Source organism: Tursiops truncatus, chromosome 5 (assembly GCF_011762595.2).
Source record: "Tursiops truncatus isolate mTurTru1 chromosome 5, mTurTru1.mat.Y, whole genome shotgun sequence".
NCBI classification, from domain to species: Eukaryota; Metazoa; Chordata; class Mammalia; order Artiodactyla; family Delphinidae; genus Tursiops; species Tursiops truncatus.
This window is the reverse complement of record NC_047038.1, coordinates 98,659,268-98,683,847: the sequence shown is the minus strand read 5'-3', so window position 1 is coordinate 98,683,847 and position 24,580 is coordinate 98,659,268. Positions and strand designations below refer to the sequence as shown.

At 38.5% G+C, this 24,580-nt stretch overlaps 1 pseudogene; it reads right to left on the bottom strand.

The window, feature by feature from the left end:
• Window positions 1–817: 817 nt before the first annotated feature.
• LOC101317322 (STAM-binding protein pseudogene) lies at window positions 818–2,153 on the bottom strand (annotated as a pseudogene).
• Window positions 2,154–24,580: the final 22,427 nt, after the last annotated feature.

Sequence of the window (24,580 nt, the reverse complement as noted above, 5' to 3'; positions counted from 1 at the left end):
CAAGCCTTCCATTCCTTCGTTATAATCCAGCCGTGTCTGTCTTCTTGCAGTTCGCCATGCTTTCCTCCACCTCTCAGCTTTTCTTCCTGCGCTTTCTTCTACCTGGAATGAACTTCCTCCTAGTCTTTGAATGGCTGGTTTCTCACCCTTCCAGTCTCACTTCTCCTTTGAGAAACCTCCCTTGAACCCCCGCCTGAGTAGGTGTCCCTTCACAGCCCCTCCTCAAGCACTTCAAATGCTTTGCATGTTTTTTTTTTAATATGTATAGTTGTTATTTTATTGTAGAAGAAAAAATATCCTGAAATATTTGTTAAATAACAATAACTCCTGACCAAATCATTCTTCAGGGTTCTTGGGCCTCACCATCTGGTCAAATGCAGTGAGCTCTCCCTCAGCCTTATGATAAGCTTCATTAATATTGCCATAAACCACAGAAAAACCCAAAGATTTTCTAAATGGCTTCCAAATTTCTGCATAGATGCCCTTAATTAGTCCAAAGGTAAACAATAAACAAGTTGGCAGAGAAATTAGAAGGATCTCTGAGAGGGAAAAGATGTTAACAATTGGTGAATCTAGAACAAAGGGTATATAGGTGTTCATTACAACATTTTTTCAACTTAATTTTTTAGTTATAGGCAGACTGAAAAGTTGCTTTAGCATGATCATGCTATTTTCCAGATGTGCCTAAAAAACATATTCAATTATTTCTTTTCAAACCAGAAATAGAAAATCAGTTCTCCCCCAGGTGATACATTCTATTCTGTTTTAAAAAGCTTCCAGAGCTTTCTGGAAAGTTTACATTATGGGACTACAGTACGATGATATGGTTTTATAGTTCTTGGGAAGTGTCTGAGTCAAACTCTCATCGAAAGTCTGCGATGGTCACTGCTCTGTCCACAACAGTCACGTGGCTGCAGCTACAGAAGAGAGGTGGATCCTTGCTGTGTGGATGAAATCCTTTCTGGTGACAGGAAGAAATCTCCTCTAGTCCATGGTCAGTTAGTCTAAAGAATCCAGTTTCCTGGAACTTGGGGGAACAAACAATGGCTATCGACTCTGGCAACACCATCTGGTAGGAGCAGTGAGCGTGTAGGTCAACACTGGAGAGGAAGGCAGTCTGCGTGGGATGAGTGTGAATCCAGCCCAGTGTGATGCCCTGCTGATCCTGTATGAGGAAAAGCTCTTCTTCGTTCTCGGTGTTGCAATAATCAGACGCATCACTTTGCTTGGAGATGAGGATATGGGTAATGGTAAATTCATTCCTCATCAGTTTTCCACAGAGAATTCCACGTGTCTCTACTCCCCGGACAGTGTTGGCACTGGCTAACTGGAGAAACTGTGGGCAGAGCTTCCCAGGTACCACCATGTGGTGCAGTCCATCAATTGTAGGAGCTTCCGAGTTGCTCAATGCTCCAGGTTTCAAGGATCTACCCACTACAGGTGGCTTGGCAGGCCTTACAGTTGTATTACAGTCCGAAGGCTGTGTGTATATAACAGGTGCCGTGGGGAACACATCTAGGGAGGGCTTCTCTAAGTCAGGTACCAGTGGGCCGTCCAGGCCAGGTTCCACTTTCCCAAACTCCTGTACAATTTTCAGTCATTCTTTTTCTAGTTTCTGGTTCTGGATCATCTCCTCAAAGGCATGGAACTGTTGCTGCTCCAACTGTTGCTGCTTCTGTTGTGCCACCCTCTGTCTTTCCTTTTCCAGCTCTTGCTGGATGGCTACGTTTCGGGCAAATTCTTCCTCTTCCTTCTTTTTTTCTTCATTATAGTCTATATATTCTTTGGTATATCGTTTTAACAGTTCTGCTTTCAGCTCTTCTGCTTTGGGAAATGCAATCTCCTTTAATTTCTTTACTGTGTCTTTCTTTTCAGGAATGACAGCCGATTTGTAATCTCAATGCTTTGGTAGTTTCTCAATAAAAAGCGTGATATACTTGTTATAGAGGATGAACGCATGTTCAGTGTTGCCTTCCTCAGAGTAAATAGATGTCATTCGTATAATCTCCACTCCAGAGCGGAAGTACCAACGGGGTGGAATGTCTTCGTTTATCTAGACTGCGCTACCCATCTGGGAGAGAGCCCTCACCCGGTCTTCGGGTGGGAGGCTCACATCTCCACGGTCAGACATCAGGACCAAGAAGTTCTGTCCCCTCGGACGACACTCGGCGCTTCCGGAACAGCTTTGCATGTTTTTATAGTCCCATCACTATTTGCAAAAATTAATAATTTGTTTATTATCTATCTTCGCTAGAACTTTGGAACTTTGTTTACTATAGCACCCAGTACAATGCCTGATATATATTATGTGATCAGTAAATATGAAAAATTAATTGAGTGATAGAACATCCAACTAAGTATTTTATATGTATATATAGTGCAGAGGGGAGGTAAATGGGAAAGTTTTGTTTCGGTTTAACCATAACCCTTTCTCCATTAACCCACTTACTAAGCACCAAATACGTGAAAGCTATTCTGAGGCTGTTGTGAATTCAAAGAAAGAGACCTGGTCCCTGCCCTTGTGTACTTAGAGCCTGGGAGAGAAGATTAGTATGTATATCAGTAACTATAATTCAAGAGATGATTGGAAGAGAAGTGCTCTGGAAGTTTTTTTCATTTATGTACAATTTATATTTTATCTTTTTTTTAAAATTGCATTAGACAGTGGATAGGGGTTTCAAGGAAAAAAAATGACTTGTCTCTGGATGAATCGGGGAAGGCTTCATGAAGGATCCAGTGTTTAACTGAGATTCTGAGGAATATAGGATTTGGAAGTGCAAGTGGAGTGAAAAAGGGCTGTCACTATAAATGAGAAAATGCTGCGCAAAGCACGCAGCTCAGGTGGGGAGCTGCTGGAAGGGGCAAAGCTCACCTGAATAGAAGGGCTGTGTTGGGAAATTGGAGTTTTCAGGGTGTGTGGTGTTTGTAACTGCCTGGAGAAAGAGTTTGTGTATTTGTGTTTGAGGAAGCAAAGAGGAGCCCCTGAAGCTTTTCAAGCTGGGCAGTGATTTCATTCGAGAGTGGTTTGGGATGGTTAGTCTCAAAGTGCCGTGTAGGATGGATTAGAACAGGGAATAAATGGAAGTAAAGGCAGTGTTTGGAAACTTCCAGCTCTAGGAAAGAGGCAAATGAGATCGATGGTGATCATAGTGGGAATGAAGAGTAGGAGGAGATTGGGGAGGTACTACAGAGGAGAAAGCCACCTGTTTTGAAAACTCATTGATAGGTTCAAGGTGTAGGCAGGGGACAAGATAGCTGTGGGGTGATGCCAATAGAATGAGAGCGGAGGTCTAGGTTCATACAATAGTTGGGGAGGAAAACTGAGAAGGAGAGTTCAGTCAGAGTACTTGAGTGTGAGATGGGGAGTATACTTCATGCAGAGTCAGACGACATAGGTTGAAACCCTGACTTGCTCACCAGCTTACTGCTTACTGGTCACCATGTGACCTCCTTAAACTCTCTAACCTCAATTTCCTTCCGCATGAAATGGAAACAAGTCCATGATTATTGTAATATCAAGCACTAGCGGAAGAATTCAGTGAGATTATGCATTTACAAAGTGCTTTGTAAACCCTCGTGGGAAGACAGAATCGGCAAGGAAACTCTAGGTATGTGACTGATGGGTATTGGATATTGGCTATATTATGGATTATAAAACTGCTTTAAACAGTTGTCACGGTTCCTGTTTCCTAGCTTTTATTGTGTCATTGTCCCAGAACACATTATTAAAAAGAATTTTTTTTTTGGTTTGTTTCATTGGTCAGGTAACCTGACCTTTTTCTTTGAAAATTCTTAGTTATATAAAACTTAAACAAGCCACTGAGGAGACTCTAGGACTTGAACAGCGGAAAAGGTAAGCAAGCTGGCAGCCGCGGTGTCGTTCCCTCCGGCGGGTGGAAGCCTCGCTTTCCCGCACTGCCTCCCTGTGTCCTCAGAGGGAAGCGCTGCCGCGGGCTCCCTCTGGTTAAAGCGCCCTCTGTGTCTGGTTCAGAGGCGCGGACAAATGATGGAATTGCAATGCCCGCAGCAGAGCTCCGCGCTAGGCTCAAAAAGCTCTCAGTGCTCTCTAAAGGAAAATGAAATCCGGCTGGCAAAACCTCGCTAAAGCTCGGGCAGAACCCGGGGGTTATATTTACTTAAAACAAACAAAACATTTAGGGAAGAGCCTGTTTCTAAACCTCCCTTACCATCGCAAGAAATTTAATTTCTTTTGAAGTGCCAGCATTCCAAAAAGAGGGATGTGAAGAGGTATTACAACCATGGACTATGGGGCAGACCCCTTAAAGTAAATAAGCTCCTTGTCCACTCCCAAATAAATGGCTTTTGTTTGAGGATGGGGTGAGTTTGATAAGGACGGTGTTACAGCATTTAATGAGGTGCAAGGGAAAAATGACTTTCATAAGTTCACATGGCTGTCATTTTATTCTCTCTTATGTTCCCTTTTCTCCGAAATCCAGCTTTACAGATGGGCTTCTGGATGCTTCCGCATCTATTCAGTAGAAATCAGGAATATGTTGATACCAGTCTGCATTTGCTGTGGGTTTATATACATCTATTTCATGTTCCAAGAAAAGCTATAAATGAGGGGGAGGAAAAAAAAAGTTGTGTGTGGGCTGTTTTCACTGGCATGTAGTAGACTGCTGGAGTCCACACAGAGTCTTTTGAATGGACTGAGCATAAAACATACACACACACAGATTTCCTAGAGCCATAATCTTTTTTACTCTCTTTGATTCTTACCTCATGTGGATTTTATGTCTTGGTCATTTTTTTTTTTAAATCAACAATAGCCTGTGGATTTTTTCTCCTTTTTAAGTCATCTGCTTCAGTGGCAACGTTACCTAAACACATTCCCAATTCCATTATGCTCATTAGTATTAGTGGAGTAATCATCATTCCCTTCCTTGGCTCCTTAGACTTGCTTCAATATTTACACATTGGCTGAAGCTTATTGAACAGAAATAATGAGCCTTCGACATCCTCACAGCACAAGGTGGGTGAAACCTTGTTTCTACTGGGTGGAGTTTATGGCAGAATAAATGATATGTCTTAGAATGATCAATGAAAATGACAGATGGTGTCCCTGGTACTTGTCACACTAGCCCAGCACTGCGGTGGTGACTGTGACATGACCCAAGCTGGACCGACTCTGCCTATCAAGTGACCAGGAGAAACAGAATAGCCCTTATGCCTTCTCCAGCCTCTACTCAAATTATTATCTCATTCTTTTTAAGGGAAAGGTCCCTTTTTAGCCAGAGAGCTTTCCTACAGACTTGTCAGGTCTTTATTCCTACTTTGGGCTTCCTGAAAGTACAGTTTTATATGTAAAGAACTTCTGCTGGAATTTTTTTCTATTTATTTTCTGGTAAAATAAAGTCAACTTTCCTGACTTCATTAAAGTCAACTTTCCTGACTTCATCAAACACCTAATTCACTGGGCATTTATGAAGCGCTTGCGACTTGCCAGACTGCTAAGAGCCGAGTCCTTTCTAACTTATTCTATCCTCCCAGGAACAAGCTAAAATAAAAAGAATAGGAATTGAAGACAGAGTTTTAAAAACATGGAGAAATTCTAGAAAGCATGCACCTAAGAGTTTGCTTGACCTAATTTAAGAGAAAGAGAAGAATTTAAAATATGTTTTCATCTCTAACAATAACCTTTTCTTCTCAACCAACTCATCACAATTTTCTAGCAATGTGGATTATTTTGAGACAAGGAGAGATCCTTTTGACTAATATTTGTCCCCTAAGAGTAGGATGTTTGTATATTTAGACATCTGTGCTTCCCCTCACAGGACAGCTAAAGACTTTTTCTCACTGCCCTAGGTTTTGAAGATTTGTTTTTATCATTGACAGCCGTCCCCTTTAGCACTGGGGCTGCAGGCTGCCTCCCTGCTGAGAGTTTAGAATGCTTCCCTGCCACACAGATAGCGCTCACTCCCTGCATGGCATTCAGCCTCCACGAACACTCTAGAAGACATCTATATTCAGGACTAATTGTCGTTCACCCCATCTTCATTATCCAGCCCTGGCTTGAGCTCTTGCACCTTTTTGTTTCTGTCAGCAGCTCAGAAAAGAAAGATCGAAGGGACCTAAAGCCCACCTTCAGACTGGAGGTCCTGACCCACAGGAGCAGAGAAAATTGTGAAGCAGTTTTATTCATAGAACTGTGAATAAAAACTGGTACAGGGGAAAGAAAAAAATCAGAGGGGGAGAGAAAAGAAGAGGCGCGGGAAGAGGGTGGTGAGAAACCAAGCAAAAGAGCTTCTGAGTTCGCAAAGCAGCAGCCAGGGAGACGGGGAACCCACAGCCAGTGCAGGGAAGGGATGCACCACCCCGGGCGAGGGCTCCTGCGCTGGCAGACCCAGCTTTCCTGGGGGGTGCAGTGCCAGGGAGCTCCACCCAGCTCTTCTGGGATAATCTTCCAATTTTACAGTCAGAAGGGATGTTAATAGTTGTCAATTCTGGCCATCTCTTTTAAAAATGTCTTCCTAATTTTATTGAGATATAATTGACATACAGCATGATAAGGTGTACAGCGTGATGGTTTGACATACATATTTTGTGAAATGATTACCGCAGTAAGTTTCGTTAGCATCCATCATCTCTTATAGATACAATAAAAAGAAAAAGCAAAATAAGAAAATTAAATTTTCCTTATGATGAGCGGTCTTACGATTTATTCTCTTAACAACTTTCCTATATACCACATAACAGTGTTAGCTATAGTCATCATGTTGTGCATTACATCCCTAGTACTTACTTATCTTATAGCTGGAAGCTTGTACCTTTTGACCACCTTCCTCCAATTCCCCTCTCTCCTGCCCCCCAATCCTCCCCACCTCTGGGAACCACAAATCTGAATTTGGGGGCTTTTGGATTCCACACATTAGGGAGATCGCACGGTATTTGTCTTTCTCTGTCTGACATTTCACTTAGCATAATGCCTTCAAGGTTCCTCCATGTTGTCTCAAAAGGCAAAATTTCCTCATCTTTATGGCTGAATAATACTGCATTGTATATCGTATATATATACAACTTCTTTATCTATTCCTCTGTCGATGGACACTTAGGTTGTTTTCACGTCCTGACTGTTGTAACTAGTGCTGCTATGAACATGGGGGTGCCAGATATCTTTTTGAGTTAGTGTTTTCATTTTCTTTGGATATATTCCCAGGAGTGGGATTGCTGAATCAGATGGTAGTTCTATTTTTAAGTGTTTGAGGACCCTCCATACTGTTCTCCATAGTGGCTGCACCAATTTACATTCCCACCAACAGTGCACAAAGGCTCCCTTTCTCCACATCCTCGCCAGCATTTGTTATCTCTTGTCTTTTTGAAGATGGCCATTCTGACAGGCATGAGGCGATATCCGTTCTTAACAATCTCTTTTTAAAGGTAAGCATATCAAGAATCTAATATGTTTATAAAATGCACCATTTTGTAAAGCTAACTAGTGGCAGACCCTGGTCTCTTGACTCTCAAGCCAGGGCAATTTAGCTGTTGGAGCCACAGCAATGGATTCACACTTCTGTGAGGTAGATGGAGTTGTAAACAGGTAACCCCCAAATGAGCAAAGTAGCTCACAAAGTAAAGAATCCAAATGCAATCCAAGTTCCTTGGCGAGGGTCTAGACCAGGATTATAATACCAGAATTATAAATATAAACTGAAAAGGACTGTTTTGAGTGTCTTCCTCAACTTTCTATACTTTCCAACAGTATCTTTAGCTGGGACCTTGGGAGGAGCTTTTATATCTTCTGGTGGAAAAAACCCTTCTCTGCTCTCCTGCAAACAAAAATGTTTGCATTGATTGATTGATTGATTCCTTTATTTATTCGGTCATCCATTACATATTTATGGAGTCCTTGTTTTGTTCAAGTTCCTGAATTATGGAAGTCCCTTCGTTAAGAAAGTCATAGTCTCAATATAAGACATATTCTTAAACAACTGAAATCTGGTTCAGTACCCAGTATCCCCAGTTATAAAGTAGTTAGCATACAGTGCGTACTCTTAATTTCAAATAGCCTAGCCCACAAAACTATTAATTGTTTTTTAAAAGGAGGAGGGAATTACTTAGGAATCTTCCCCCCACCCCAGAATTTCTTAGTAGAGAAGGTTGTTGCTTATTATAGAGGATGTAATCTTTTCTGAGCTCCTGCTATGAGCTAGGTAGCATGTGAAGAACTTTACTATTTCATTTAATTGCTCTTATCATCCTCCAAGATACTCTACCCATTTTACTGATAAGCATAGGGAGGTTCCAAGAGTTGAATAACTTTTTCATGGCCACTAAATTAAAGTGGCAGAGTCAGAATTCAGGTCTAATGAGTCCCAATTTCCTCTCTGTCCAACACTGGGTCTTGGGGTAACCAAGGTTGACTGGTGATCTGACAGCTCCTTGAGTTGGCGATGATGTTGCTTCTATATGCTAGGCTGGGAATATTTGTGGAGATTGGAGTGGAAAACTTGCCTGAAATTAAATTTCTTGTTACATTAAAATGCTTCAACATTATTTGTTCAATATCAAATGCTTCAATTTTGCCTGTCCTTTACTATGTGTTAATTCGAAGACAAATAAGAAATCTCTCTTTCTCTTAAGAAACTCATGATTATTTATAATAGCCAAAACATGGAAACAACCTAAGTGCCCATTGACAGATGAATGGATAAAGAAGTTGTGACATATATATATATATATATATATGTATATATATATATATATATACATATATATATATGTCACAACTATATATATATATATATATATATATATATATATATAATAGAATAGTATTCAGCCATAAAACACAAGGAAATCCTGCCATTTGAGACATATGGATGGACCTTGAGGGCTGTAAGCCAGACAGAGAAAGACAAATCCTGTGTCATCTCACTTATATGTGGAATTCACAATAAACCACACGAAAAAAGTCAAATTCATAAAGATCAGATTTATAGTTACTAGAGACAGGGAGGAAGGGGCACTAGGGAAAAGAGGTTAAAAGTTAGACAAACTTTCCCGTTATAAGATAAATAAATACTGGGGATGTAATGTACAACATGATGACTGTAATTAACGCTGTTGTATGGTATATAGGAAAGTTAAGAGAGTAAATCCTAAGAGTTCTCATCACAAGGAAAAAACTTTTTTTTCCTCTTTTTTTGGTATCTGTATGAGATAATGGATGTTAGCTAAATTTATTGTGGTAATCATTGCATAATATATGTAAGTCAAGTCATTATGCCATATACCTTATACTTACCCAGTGCCGTATGTCAATTATATCTCAACAAACCTGGACAAAAAAAGAGGCTTATGGTCTACTGGGAGTGGCAGTGACATGGGTATGAATACAAATAAATGCGGTGTTCTGTGACTCCATGATAAATCAGTATGCACGATACCATGGGTGGACAAGGGAGGGAGGTCAGCCCTGCTTGGGAGCAGGGCAGGTGCAAGGATGGCTTTCAGAGAAGTACATGAAAATACCTTCACAGCGCCTAGCCCCATACATGGCCATACATATTCGTGATTTCTGTTTTGAGAACCAGAAAGGACTAAAACAAATATATTACATTTATGTTTGAGGACCCTCCATACCCTCCATAATTTTTATGAATTCTACCCCTCAAATTTTCCTGGTCCTTATTTGGTTTTACTTGAAGTCATGGAAATGTGACCTAGATCTTTTGAAAGGTCAGGTTTACCTGCTTTTAGCTGCTTAGGAAAAAGGAACACAGGACACAGAGAGCACCATCTTCTCCAGAGTCAGTCATTAAGTAAGGGTTGGAAAACTCTCCTTTCCTCTTCTTTTGTTTCACTCATCAGCAACCTTCTCCATCTCTGCTATAACCTCCTCTTCAACCAGATTCACAAAGTGGGAGGATGAAAGTCTTGGGAGAAGGAAACAACCAGCTTCCAAAAACAAGACGAAAAACCAACACAGTGGAGCCGTTTTCGTGATGGGCTTCAAGTGCATGTATGTGTGTGGTTTCCTTAAGTCACTGGGAAAGTTTTTAATGCTCGTAGAAACCAAAGTGTCCTGGAGAGTTACAGAGAACCCCAGCAGACACCAGCTGACACGTTAAAGGAACTGAAGCCATATATCCACTCCAGAAAGAGTTGGGGAAAGGATAACAGTAGGGGGCCAGCTGCACTGAGTATTTTTTGTTTTTGTTGTTTCTTCCCTTAGAAAAGTACATGTCATAGATGTGTCTTCATCAATCATCCTCCAAACAGAATTACACAGACAAGTTGGTAGCTTATTTCCTTATTTTCACATACATTCCTGTATGCTATCTGTCTCTCTCTCTCTCTCTCTCTCTCTCTCTCTCTCTTTCTCTCTCTTTCTCTCTCTCATACACACACACACACACACACACACGCACACACACACACACACACACACGTACACGCCTCACACATTTTCTTGCTCTCTCTCTCTCTTGCTTTCCCTTCAGGTACTCAGTCCTGTCAACCTTCTTTGTAACACTTGTTGTCCTTCAGCAATTACTCAAAGCCACAGCAGCATAAAGGTGGAAGAGCTGTCACCTTCAGGTGTTGGGGGCATCTTAGGATACAATTCGAGACTGAATCTACTCTGAGAAGCATAGATCTCACCTATCGTTTCTGTCAAAGTTGAAGCCATTTTCCATAAGCCTTTCTCCGAGGAAATAGAAGTGAGAGTGACAAACTTACTACTTAATGGCAAATGAACCCAGTCTAAAGGGTGAATGGTAGAAGATGATACACACACACACACACACAGACACACACACACCCCTTTATTGTCTTTCCTATTTAGTATATGCAGGATTAATAAAATAATGCCACGTATAGACATGGTGTCCAGAAGGTGGCTGACCATCTACATCTGGGCTTCCTACTCCTCACTAAAAAGACCATCTCAGAGTAGGGAGTAGGGAGTATCTCTGGGTTTTAAGTCCAAATTCCTATGGGAGAGAATTTTGAGTGCAGACTGGATCTGATAACCTTCCTTGTTCCCAATAGTTATGACCAAGTGATTGGGCCCATGGAGAGGAAACAGAGCTATCAAAAGCCTATTCCTACACATTGTGGATGAAAGTTCTCAGTGGGTAGCAGTTCCTTGGTGGTTCTTTGAGACAAAACCAAAGAGCATTTGCCACAGATGTATGATAAGAGAGTCCTGACTTTGCTTCTAATAACATAAATACACCTCATAATTCATTCACATTCTCTGTACCTTTTTGCCCCATATTTAAAGCAATAATTTGAAATAGATGATACTTAAAGCTCACTTTCAGCTGTAAAATGCTATGAACATGTCCTATGATTTAACTGCTCTTTTTTCAGTTGTAACTGTAACTTCTGGTTAAACACATCAACTTGAATCCAAGAGTTTCAATCCAAGAGTTTCACAGTTCCCTCTGAACTCCTACTAAAATAATAATGAAGAACAGAAGAGGCACAAACTCCCAAGAACTAAAAAACAACAGAGTTGGAAAGGACAGCAAGTGAGAGATGCCAACAAAACTCCTGAAGCAGGAGAGCTGATGGACAAATGATAATAGACCTGGCAGAGCAGAGGAAGACAAAATCTCAGTCCAAAGAGGCCAAGAAGAAGGTAGCCCATCTATCCACAGAAGCCCTGAAAGCCTTAGAATTTAAAAACACTAGTTATTTCTGAAGAGGGTGCATGATAAGGTTGAAAACATGAGTGTTGGTTGAAAGATTTTATAAAGAGCTGTGAGAAGCTCAGATCCCCCCATCAGATCTATCATAGACATTCACCTCCCATCACCAGGGAGCCAGATGACCAGAAGTTTACCCTTGGGAATGATGAACTCAAGAGGCCCTGGACTGAGACCCTGAGCAGTCAAGGGTGAGGCACTGTACTGAATCAAGGAGGTCTACTGGGAAAATCCTTCTGACCCAGACCCTTTTCCCTTGACACCCAGAACACTGGCAACCACTCAGGAGATTAGAGGTTTAGTATCTGAAGAAATCCAATGATGCAAAAAAAAGACCTGCGATGATAAATTAGGAGTTTGGGATTAACAGATACACACTATCATACATAAAATAAACAACAAGGACCTACTGTAGAGCACAGGGAACTACATTCAATACCTTGTAATAACCTATAATGGAAAAGAATCTGAAAAAGGATAGATTATATATATATATATATATATATATATATATATATATATATATATATATCAAAATAAATCACTTTGCTATACACCTGAAACATTGTAAATCAATTATACTTAAAAAAAAAACCTACACTGACCATTTCAAGTGCTCTAGCAAAATAGCCAGGTTTCTAACTCACTAACCACCATTTGACAGACTTCACCATGCCCCAGAGTGTCCAATCAGCTTTTTAGTTCTTCTTTAAACAGTATAAACAGACAAGGATCTCCAGGTCACCTGAGAAAAGGCTCTAACATGGAAGCCTAACAAGTCAGGGGATTTGAAAACAATACAGAAAGTAGAAGAAAACAGAAAAGAAAAATATCAATATTATTTTCCAAGAGATGAGAGAAGATATTACATGGTGAAACAATGAAAGAGATAAAAATAAACATTCATAGAATAAGAAATAGCTCTAGGAAATGATACCAGGTATGGCCAAAACAACACATTTGGGAAAGGATTGAAACTGAAAATTAAGGCTCAAAAAAGGAGAGAGAGAAAAAAAACAGATGGAAGGTAGAAGAGAATAGATAAGAAAATTAAGAACCATCGAAGAGATCAAACATCTAATTAGTAAGCAATTATTAACTCCAGGAAAATATAAATGTATGTAAGAAAGAAAATGTAATAAGAAACACTAGATGGTTCTAGAGTGAATGATACTTACATAGTCATAATAAAATAATATTAATATTATATATAACAATATTGATTTAACAAAAATTGTGACTAACTGATTTTTGTTGTATTCCAGTGAAGTTGGATATATAACAATGTATTGTTTACCATTTCTTTTCCTTTTATTACATATAGTTATTCATGCTTTTGCTTATTTTTATTGGTGTGTTTATCTTGTATTATTGTTTTGCAAATACTCTTGATATAATACAAATATGTACCTTTGGTTATAATATGATGCAAATTTTGTTTTCATTTTGTCCTTCACATTGTTATCTAACTTATGTTATCTTAAATTTTGGTTCCATATCTACCATATCAATCTATTTTGTTTACATCTTCCTTATTTTCACATTGCTCAGAAGCTTCTTTGAAAATAAATATGACATTAACTTTTATTTTCTTCTTTGATTGTTTTGGTTTTTTACTTCCATGTGCATAAGTTGTAGGTAGAACATTTTTTTTCCCTGTGATTAGACTAAGCTCATTAGCCTATCATAATTTATGGAATAATCCAAACTGTTTTTCCTTGGTTCAAAATATCATTATTTTTATGTACTAAATTCTTACATATGCTTGGACTTTAAATTTCATAGTTTTATTTATACAATTACAATTTCCCACTGGATTAATTCTTATATAGCAAGAGTTTTATCATTGTGAATGCAATTTTCTAAATTCATGATATTCTCTAACTGATCATTAGTATTAACTAGGAAAGTTATTGCTATATGTATATTTATTTTGTAACATGCCATTTTGCTGAACATTATTATCTCTAATAGTACTCAAATTGGGTTAGCCAGAAAAATGATTATATAACTTCCAAATGGTTACAAATGTGTCTTCTTCTTTCAAATATTTATTCCTTTGATTTTGTTTTCTTGTCTTGGTTAAAACCTTCAGAATAATGTTGAATAATGGTGATAATGGACATTCTGATTCCTGACTTTGATGGGACTGCCTTTAAAGAAGTGATGTGAACTCAAACGCCTACAAAAGCCTGGCAGGAAACAAACAAGTGATACAAGCCATGGTAAGAAGACAACACAAGTGGCATAAAACAGTCAATGTCACCTGTTCTTTGTGGCAAACCTGAGTGTGCATAGCTGGTTTGCAGTGGGAAGATGCTATTTAGCTACAGTTAATTGTTGTCATGTGGGCCTAATTTGCCAAAAGCCAAAAAATCTAGAAGTTTATTTAAGATGTGATTTTTAAATTCTGGCAACTAGGACAAGTTAAAAACAAAACAATAAAGCAGCCTAACAAACTTATTTGTAGGTCATGTCTAGCCCTTGGGCAGCAAGCTTGAGACCTATCCACTGGGCTGTGGTTACACTAATGAGCACCGTATTGGTCATTGGTTCCAGATAGTTTTTTTCACATTAAGGAAGTATATTTTAATTTATTCTTTACTAAGAAATTATATCCAGGAATGGATGCTGTATCAGTATTGAGATGACTCATACAACTTCTCATACTTCCAGAAAATTGTGCTTTTATTGAAATTTTAAAATGTATTAGCATCAGGTTATGTATATTTTTCTTATTATTTTCTTGATACAATCTGTATTGAAAGTTAATCATATTTTCTCATTGATATTGTAGTAGTTTACTAGGACTGCCATAACAAAATACCATAAACTGGGTGGCTTAAACAACAGAAATTTATTTCTCACAGTTCTGGAGGCTGAAAGTCCAAGATCAAGATGTTGGCAGAGTTGGTTTCTCCTTGGGACTCTCTCCTTGGCTTGTATATGGTTATATTCTTGCTGTGTCCTCACATGGCCTTTCTCTGTGCACATGTATCCCCGATGTCTCTTCCTCTTCTTGTAAGGACATCAGTCCTATTAAATTAGGGCCCCACTGCTTTGCCTCAATTAACCTTAATTACCTCTTTAAAGTCCCTATCTCCAAATACAGTCACATTGGGGTTATGGCTTCAACATGTGGATTTGGGGAGGACACAATTCATTCTGTAACAGATATATTGGTTATCTATTTTTTCCTAATTTAGAATTATCAGTACGTTCTCCTTTCTAATTTTTATTTTCCCAAAGAATGAGCTCTCTGGTCCCATAGAGTGCCAAGCATCCTTTCTATCAGTTGTGTATTCCTGCATGGACTCTTAATTACTACTCAGTAAAGTTGGCAAATAAAACCAAGAGCAAGTGGATGGGACTTTACACACAGATGAAAGAGTAATATTTTGGGGAGTCCAGGCATGGTACTTCTTTGAAAAGGGGAATGCTGAGTAGTGACCTAGTCCCTTCCATATCATGGTTAGGAGCATGGACCCTGGAGCCAGGCCACCTGAATTCAGTTGCAGATCTCCCACTTAACTAGCTGTGTGACTTGGGACAACTTACTTAACCTCTTTATGCCTCAGTTTTCTCAGATGTAAAATGGAGCTTGTAATAGTACCCACCACAGAGGGTTGTTATTAGGATTAAACAAATTAATATTTGTAAAGTGCTTAGAAGAATGCCTGGCACATACTAGTTGCTTTAGCAATGTTTGTAAATAATAAACCACTCTAGGTGGTGCTGGGATCATAGCAGTGGATACACTGGAATGCATTGGACCTGTTGTTGATAATCCTGTCACACTGATGGGATTCTCCAGTATTTCTCCCTATAGGTCACTTGCACACAGGTCTCATTTTTTGAACTAAATGGACATCTTTCATTAATGGATAATTTGGGGGAGAGGGCATGAGTGCAAATCACATGACTACAAATGACAGTTTAGCTCTGTAGGCTTAAGCCACGTCTAGTTTGTAGTCTGCCTTGGTCAATTAGTTCCTACCAGTTAAATATATCAATTCTTTGTCAGATTTTTAGAAAATGTTCTACCTTGCCCATCATGTTGTTTTGCCTTTTGTTTGCGATTTTGACATATTTAAATGCATCTTAAATATTTGTGAATTTAAGTCCTTTGAATTTTTCTTTTGTGATTTCTTTGACTACTGGTGGGCTTCGATGTTTCTAACTATTTTAAGATTAGAGAACCTGCTCCCTTTATTTGCCAGTCAAGACATTCTGATGCAGGTCACAGTACTGGCAGAGAGACAAATATAGTAGTGATGGGATCAAATATCAGCTGAAAGTCTCATGTCCTTAAAGCAGAGAATCAAGTCAATTCTTGACTTGACTTGCCTTGCTAACAATTTCATCTCTCAGATGGTGAAGGACGTGATGAAGGGACTACTGTTCTCAACTTCATTATTCCCAGTAAAGAGTCACTTAGTGAAATGTAAATGATAAGAATTTTGGCAAAAGTGTTCATGATGTCTTAGAATATATGATAGGGTAGAGAAAGGTTGACATATTAGTTGCATGTTGGAGACTAGAGGTGGCAAATATTTGACATGCAGGCACCTTCGTCCTCCTCCTAGACTGATGGCTGTCATCAGTAATCAATCAAAAAACTTTTTACTGCTGAGCTTGGAAGTAGTTTCAAATTCTCCCTAACCCAGCTCTTCGAGAGCCACTATCAACAGATCAAGTTGACAAAGTGCTTATTTTCCATCTTCTTTCTATTTTATAAGGGGGCAGATTTACAAAGTTTCAAAAAATATGTAGACTGGGAGTCTATAATTACTGTGAGAAAATTTACATGACAATTTAAAGCACTTGTCACATCTAATTATAGTGGATTCTTTATACAACAGTCTCTCCTGCTGGATGATGAGACCTTGGATGATGGGGATTATGATGTCTTCTTTGTAACTGTGATATCTTACCTAGGGCCCTGTGGTACATAAAACTCATTCAAAAGCGCTGAATTGAATAATGCTGTTAATACATATGAAAACAGTTTACATATTTACTTAATTTACATATTCAAAACTATTTTTATACATGTTTTTCATTTGCTTATACAGTCTACTAATTTCAGGAGAGAAAAAAAAAAGCTCCATCAAAATAGCTAAGTGACTGGTCTTTGAAGATAATTTTCAACGTTAAAGCAAGGCAGGATCTTTTTTGTGGTAACAGTCAAGGTTTTTTCCTCAGAAAACATGATTTATGAAGGAAGGATAAGACATACTGGTTAAATATGGAGGAATAGCTCACAGGGTGAGTAGCAAAAATTGGTCTTTGGAACTATGTCAAGCTTTCTGGCCTCATTTTCTCTGAAGTGGGTCAACGTGATAAAGGCTTAAATGCAGTGTTTGCAAAGATGTTAATGATGTTCACTAAGTTGAAAGGCAAATCCTCTAGGCTGCCTCACTATGCAGATATTAGGATACTTTATTCCGAAAGGACATGGTCATAACCCCGGCCAAAGCATGGAAACCCCCAGAGCACTGCTGGTCAGAGGCACAGCAAGGCCATGGGACTCCTTGCATGGCAAGTGCAGGTAATTCATTCTTACGACAATGTCAAGACAGAAGGGCTAAAACGAAAACAGTGGTGAGTGATGTGGCACTGTTTGACCTTTTCCATTGGGGAAATGTGGCTAGAAGGGAAAGTAATTTAAACAGAAGTAAAAGGGGGGTGCCTTTAGTTTGTGACAATCCCTGAAGTCCCTAGTCATTATTCTATACCATGCAACTCCTGTAGTTACTCTCCTAGAGCTAAGTTATTTGGGCTGGCTAAACACAGGATGGAAACCAACCAACCAAACAAACAAATCATCCCCAAACAGGAAAACAGTGAAAGATCATAACTTTGTCATTGCTAACAAGTCAGAAGAAAGAGAGGTCAGAGATTCCATTGATGATAACATTATGTCAAAGGTGATATTTCAGCAGGATTAATTTAGAGGGTCTTTTCATCATCAAGGATTGGAAGAGGGAGAGAGGAACTCTAACCAAAGACTAGCTGTTAAAATCTATGTGTAACTTTATAGCATTCTGAGCTACTGGAGTGACAATATGCATGAAGGAAAGGGATGCTGACAAGTACACTACAAAGGGAGTAACAATAGGACTTGGGGACTGTATATAGATAGGTGAGGGAGAGATGTAGAAATCAAATGCTTCCTCCACATCACACAATGATTTTCACCATCGGATGCTCATTTTAATGTTAGACAAATTCTCTAAAGTAAGACTTTGGTTTTAAAAAGGAAACGAGCATATATTCTTTGTATATTTTTCCTGACTTGGTAGCTATTCCCTCTTCCCCACATTCTTTTGTCATTAAGAATATGTTAATAAAAGAGTCAGCACAATGTAGTGGACCCACAGTGAATTGAGTCAGGAGTGCCAAGCTCAAGTTCCAGTTTTGCCCCTGGATAAACTCTGTGACTTACCCTTTCGAAGCTTCAGTGTCCACAGCTGTAAAATGAGGTTGGGCTGGACAATCTCTAAGGCCCATTTGATTTCTAAATTTCTATACTGACTTATCTACAGGTTGTAATATTTCCTTCTCACATAAAAATGAAAATACAGCATCCTATGAAGGGTATTGCCTCCTTAAGGTGTCCAATTTTCCTTTGACCTTTATCATTTTATTGGCATCTACCTTTATCAGAAAGCCCTTTAGGTTTAAAGACATCCATAAATTCCAGTTTGCAAACTCAGGGAAACAGAAAGATCAGAAGAATAATTTAATGCTGTTACAGGCAGTTGAGCAGGCCAGAAAAACAGAAAATGAAACTAAGTCAACAAGCAAAATGATGGATGCCACACAAGCGAAGGGGTGTTTTAGAAGGGAGGAAAGTGCCACTGCGCCAAAACATATGGCACATTAAACTGGGGAGGACATCAGCACAGGCCTTGAATATGGGTGGAATTCAGCTCATTTCTTCTTTAACCCCCTGGCGAAATCCCCATTTGTCAAACTGAACCAGGATTAAAGTAACAACAAGGTGAGTAATGAAAGAAGGAAAAATAATACTTGCCCTGATGATTTAGCCTGAAACTACAGTGAGTATTAAAAAACACCTTTGAGTGTTTTCATTTGTGCCAACCTTGGGGCAGATAGATTTCTGAGACTACAGTAAGGTTCCTTTTTGTCTAGCTTCTGTCCACTTATCTCTTAGGGCTGTAAATATCCAAAATTCTTGGAAACATATCACTTACTCCTCAATTAGAACTCAAGTCCTAAATACAGGTATTCCTGAAGGTGGTGACACAGTGACTTAAATTCATACTAAAGTGTGCATGAATGATAGCAGATTTTGTCTGAAGATAAATTTTGATGCGTAGCACAGAGCTAGAATGTGCTACGTCTCTTAAATCAAGAAGGATGCTACATGGAGAAGAGAAAAGATCGTTAAAGAGGGGAGACTGGAGCCTTTGAGCAAGGAACTTGCCTACTTTGCATTTTGCAAAAGCTAACTTATTTGATCTTCAGATTAGTGAGAAGTCATATTTGTTTTGACAGTTTCTGTTAGTGAATAAAGATTTCTAGATCTTCTCCTGCTCATTTAATGCTTCTGTCCAAGGCATAAGCCCTATTGCTTCTCTGTTGGTAGAAATAGAATGGGTAAAAGACTGCTAGAAGAAAACACAAAGAAAGATAGCAAGGGTGCATCTCCACCTTACTAAACCTATGTTGTCTTCCCAAACTTCTGTTTCTCTGGGCCTGTCTGGGAGGAACCTCTCCAGGAACAAATGGTCCCATGTGGGAAGAAATGTCCAGGAGTCAAGATTATCAAAAAATGAACCTGAACATTCACTAACTTTCTGGAGGAATAGATTCATGCCTTTGTTAAGTGTCAGAAACAACTTGATCATTGGACTTAAGGACTTACTTTGAAAGCAGCCAGTTAAGTTCTTTGGAACACCACACTTGGTTCTTTATTATTATTGCTAATCAAAAACCCATTTAGTGAAGGGAAAAAAATGAGTTCAGCTAGTGTGGTGTGAAAAGTAGCCTGGATGCTGCTTTCTAATGATGTCTTAATGTAAAATTGTCAATAGAAGAGAGAAAAGAACATAGTTGTGTCATGCATTTAAAGAAATAGTGACTCAAGAGTGCAGTGCTTGAATGAATGGGGTCTTCATTTATGAACTTCAGCAGACCTTACTGATATTTTTAGCTGCCTTTAAACAGTCATGAGCATTAACTCAGCATGTGAAAGAAATTAGGTCAAAGTTTTAAGGAAAACAGGATGAGGGGAGAACTGTTTACATGGAAAGCATGAGCAATGGCACAAGTCCTGTCTTCTTTTGATTGCCAGTGTCCTCGGCAGAGCCATCGTAGGGCTAATACGGAGGTGGAGAGTGGAGAAAACCTGTCAACAGGACACAGGATGTTGCCTCAGCCTATCTGCAAATTGTCCATCTGCAAAATGCAGTTTTGTGGCTTAACCAGAAGATCAGGCTCAGAATTACCAACTTGGATTTCCAAGAATTCACCAATTTGGTGAGTGGGAATGGAATTGAATTTTTTTTAACTTTTATTTTGAAATAATTTTGGCTTTATAGAAGAATTGCAAAGATGGTATAGGGAGTTCCCCTATCTTTTTCACTCAGTTTCTTCTAATGTTTACATTTTACATAGACGTGCATTTATCAAAACTAAGAAAGTAACATGTACAATGCTATTAATTAAACAACTTGCACTTCTTTTCTAGAATCATTTTGCCTCTTTTTGTACCTTTGCCTTTCCAAGTAGATTCTGGAATCAGTTTGTCAATATCTACAAAAGAGCTTGCTGAGATTTTGATTAGAAATGCACTGAATCTATAGATCTACAGACTAAACTAATTTGAGTCTTAAAATCCATGGACACATTTTTATTTCTCTAGCTATTTAGTTCTTCTTTGATTTCTTTCATTATGTTTTGTACTTTACAACATATGGAAACTACAGACTGCGCACATTTTCTTTAATTTATACCTAGGTACTTTATTGTTTTGATCCTATTGTAAATAGTATTGCTTTTTAAATTTCAAATCTCAATTTGCCATTGCTAGTGTACAGTAGTATAGTTGACTTTTTTATAATGACCTCGTAGCCAATATTCTTGCTAAACTCACTTAGTATTTCTAGAACATTTTTAGAGATTCTTTGGGATTTTCAGTTCAGACAAACATGTTGTCTGCAAACAGAGACAGTTTATTTCTTCCTTTCCAATCTGTATCCTTCTTTTCCTTATTGCACTGGGTAAGACTTCCAGCACAATGCTGAACAGGTGTGGTGAGAGGATATCTTGCCTTGTTCCCCATTTTAGGAGGTAAGTGTTCAGCCTGTCATCATTGAGCATGATGTTAGCTGTAAGTTTTTTGTAGATGTCTCATTGTGATAAGGAATTTCCTTTCTATTCCTACTTTACTAAGAGTTGTGGGGTTTTTTTAATCAAGAATGAATTTTGAATGTTGTCAATGCTTTTTATGTATATCTTGTCATGATCATATGGCTCTTCTAATTTAGTCTACTAACTAATATAGTAGATTGCATTGACTGATTTTTAAATGTTGAACCAGCCTTGCATTCTTGGGATGAACCCTGTTTAGTTATGATGTGTTATCTTTTTAATATATCCTTTGATTCAATTTTCTAATATTTTTTTGAGGATTTCCATGTCTATATTCATGAGGAATACTAGTTTGGACTTTTCTTACAATTAAAAATAGTTTTGCATTTTTATTGTCTGAATATATGTCTTGGTATGTTTACTTTCGGTATTTAACTTGCTTGTTCTCTGATCTACTTGGATCTGTTTTGTGTGTGTCTGTCATCAATTTTGGAAAATTCTCATACATGATTTTTTTGGATATTACTTCCACCTCATTCTCTGTTTCTCTTCCCCTCCTGGGATTCCAATGATGTGTATGTTAGACTGTTTGATATTGTTTCACATCTCTTAGATGCTCTGTTCTGGTTTTTTAATTTTTATTTCAGTTTGGATAATTCTCATTGACCTGTCTTCAAATTTACAGATTATTTTCTCAGCCATGTTGAGTCTACTGACAAGCCTGTTGAAGGCCCTCTTCATCTCTGTTACTGTGCCTTTGATTTCTAGTATTTCCATTTGATTCTTTCTTATAGTTTCATCTCTCTGATGAAATTACCTCCCTGTTAGTGCCTGTTGTCTACCTTTTCCATTAGAGCCTTTAACATCAAAATCAGTTATTTCATTGTATCCTTCCTTCTTCTTGCTTTGGGTTTAATTTGACCTTTGTCTGAATTTGTAAGATAGAAGCTTAGTCTGAGTTTGATTCTGGTGATTGCTTTTTCTCTTCAGACTGTGATTTTTCTTACCTTGTCCTATGCCTCTTAATTTATTAATGAAAGACCGATATGTTGTGTATGACAGCATATACTGAGATAAATATATTTTATGCTTGGAGATGAGCACACCTTTCCTTCTGTTGGGCCTTTAATGTGGTGGTTTGTGTTAATATTCTCAGAAGTTCAGCTGAAGTTTGTTGATGCTATGGTTCCACCATAGGCCTCAGATTCTTCTGGTGATGTCTTGTGTTTAGGGTGTAGGCTTGCGTACCACAGAGTTTTTCTCAATGTATCCTCCCCAGAGAGAATCTGTCTCTTGCAGCTCTTTCAGAAGTATTTTACTGCTTTTTTTTGCTCAGCATTTGTTAGTGTCATGTTAGGGAGTATGGGGCAGGGAGTGTTGTTCTCTGACATTATGATTAAACTTGAGTCCAAGGCAGATATTCAGAATCTGGAGTCTTCCCATGTGTTCCTGACCCTCCTCTAGCTCTAGTGCTGGGCTTAGCATATACTTCGTTTTTTTCCAAAGAGGCAGAACATTTTTAGTCCTCCTGTTCCCTTACTCCACATGCAGTGGGTTTCAATTTGTATACTAAGGTGACAGTTTTGTTGCTCTTTTCTCTGCCGATTAAGAGAGAGGGGAGCTGGATCTGGGAAGAATTTAGCAAAGGCACCATGAGGGAAACTTTCTCAGGAGTCTCCCTGATCTTCCCTATGAACATTTCAAGGAGTTTGTGGAGGAAAAGCCTGTGAGAGAGTAAAGAGCCCCTATATCTGCATCTCCAGACAATTCATACTTTCACACCGGCCCACATTTGACTGCTAGCAATTTGTCAACAATTTTTCACCAAATCACCTTTCCGGCTTATATGTAATCCGGTGGCATCTGCCACAGGTAAGCACATGTTCAGGTCCTGTTGCTACACACAGACACCTGTCTGTCTGCAGATTGCAGGTTAGTTGTTGAATCCTCAGTTCTCAGATGGGCTTAATAAAAGTTGTTTATTTGTCACTTGTGTGGCTTTTTTCTTATTTTAAGAGCTGGAGTAATGCTTTTTCCAGCTTTCTGCATTTATGAAGTAAAACTGGAAGACTTGATTAGTTGAATTTTGATGTGTTTTTCAGCTCTTCAATTCTACAGCTTCTAAATTTTTGACCTCCATGTTTTTTCTCTTATCTCTTGGGCACAATTTAGGAAAATATTTAAAAATGTTTTGAGGTCTTCAGAGAAAGACTGTAATAATGTCTTTTTAATTAGCATCCTCCTATCAGATGTTCTAAATATGTTGAATAGTGAGACTCTCATTTATAAATAATAATTCCAACACTCCTCACTGAATTTATTCCTCTGTAGAGTACTTGACTATAATCATTACTTATCTTCCTGTGATAACTAGGCAGGGACTGTTTATTTCTCATCTTAAGTCTGGCACCTAGCACAGGACCTCATGTTGTGGATTTTCAATCTATATTGACTGTATGGGTTAATTAATGCATAAAAAACTTAATATACCCCCAGAACAGCCACAGCATTAAATTAATGACAAATGGTGAAATGGACTATGTGAGTGGATTGTCCCATTTCAGATGATTGGGCTAAATTAATGAGTATGGGGAAAAATGCCCATTCTGTATCATGTACAAAGTGGACCTAGGAGGCCTAACTCATCCTGGACATATTATAGACAGAGGAGGAAACCACTTCCCCATCAAAAAAATTCCCTCATGGGCCTGATAATACCCAAATGATTTAAAAATTTTAAAAAGCCTTTAATTCCATAGCTGATTTAAGGAGAATGAGACTAAGAAATGCCATATTGTTTTCCTATAGCAGATATTAATAGAGTGAAGAGGTGATCTGGACAGAAAGGAGGAAAGACAAAGTAATGAATCATGGCAGGTGTATTCTTTAAATATCATTTTAGCTTTATCAAACAAATTTTGATTCATAGTGTTTTTATTGTGCTTCCATTGTTAACATCATTTCTAGTTTATTATTTATTTATTTTTTAAAAAATTTTTTTATTTTGCGTTACGCGGGCCTCTCACTGTTGTGGCCTCTCCCGTTGCGGAGCACAGGCTCTGGACGTGCAGGCTTAGTGGCCACGGCTCACGGGCCCAGCCGCTCCGCAGCACGTGGGATCATCCCGGGCCGGGGCACGAACCCGTGTCCCCCGCATTGGCGGACTCTCAACCACTGCGCCACCAGGGAAGCCCTCTAGTTTATTTTTTGACTCATGAATTACTTAGTATTTTCTTTTTATTAATTTTTAGTTTTACTGTATTGTATTGAAAGAATATCGCTCAGACTTATATTAATTATTTGGTATTTTTTGAGACTTGCTTAGTAACTTAGAAAGATTTCTTAGGGAAATTTTCCAAATATAGGTTTATATGTCTTTAGATATAATCCTTCTTGATAAATGGGTTTTTCCTTGTGTGTTATTTGAATCGTCTATATTTTTACTACCTTTTTGCTGCTGCATTTTTAATTTCTAAGAGAAATATGTTCAACTGTCCTAATGTCATTATGTATGTTTCTGTTTCTACTTGTAATTATGCTAATTTTTTGCTTAAATAGTTCAA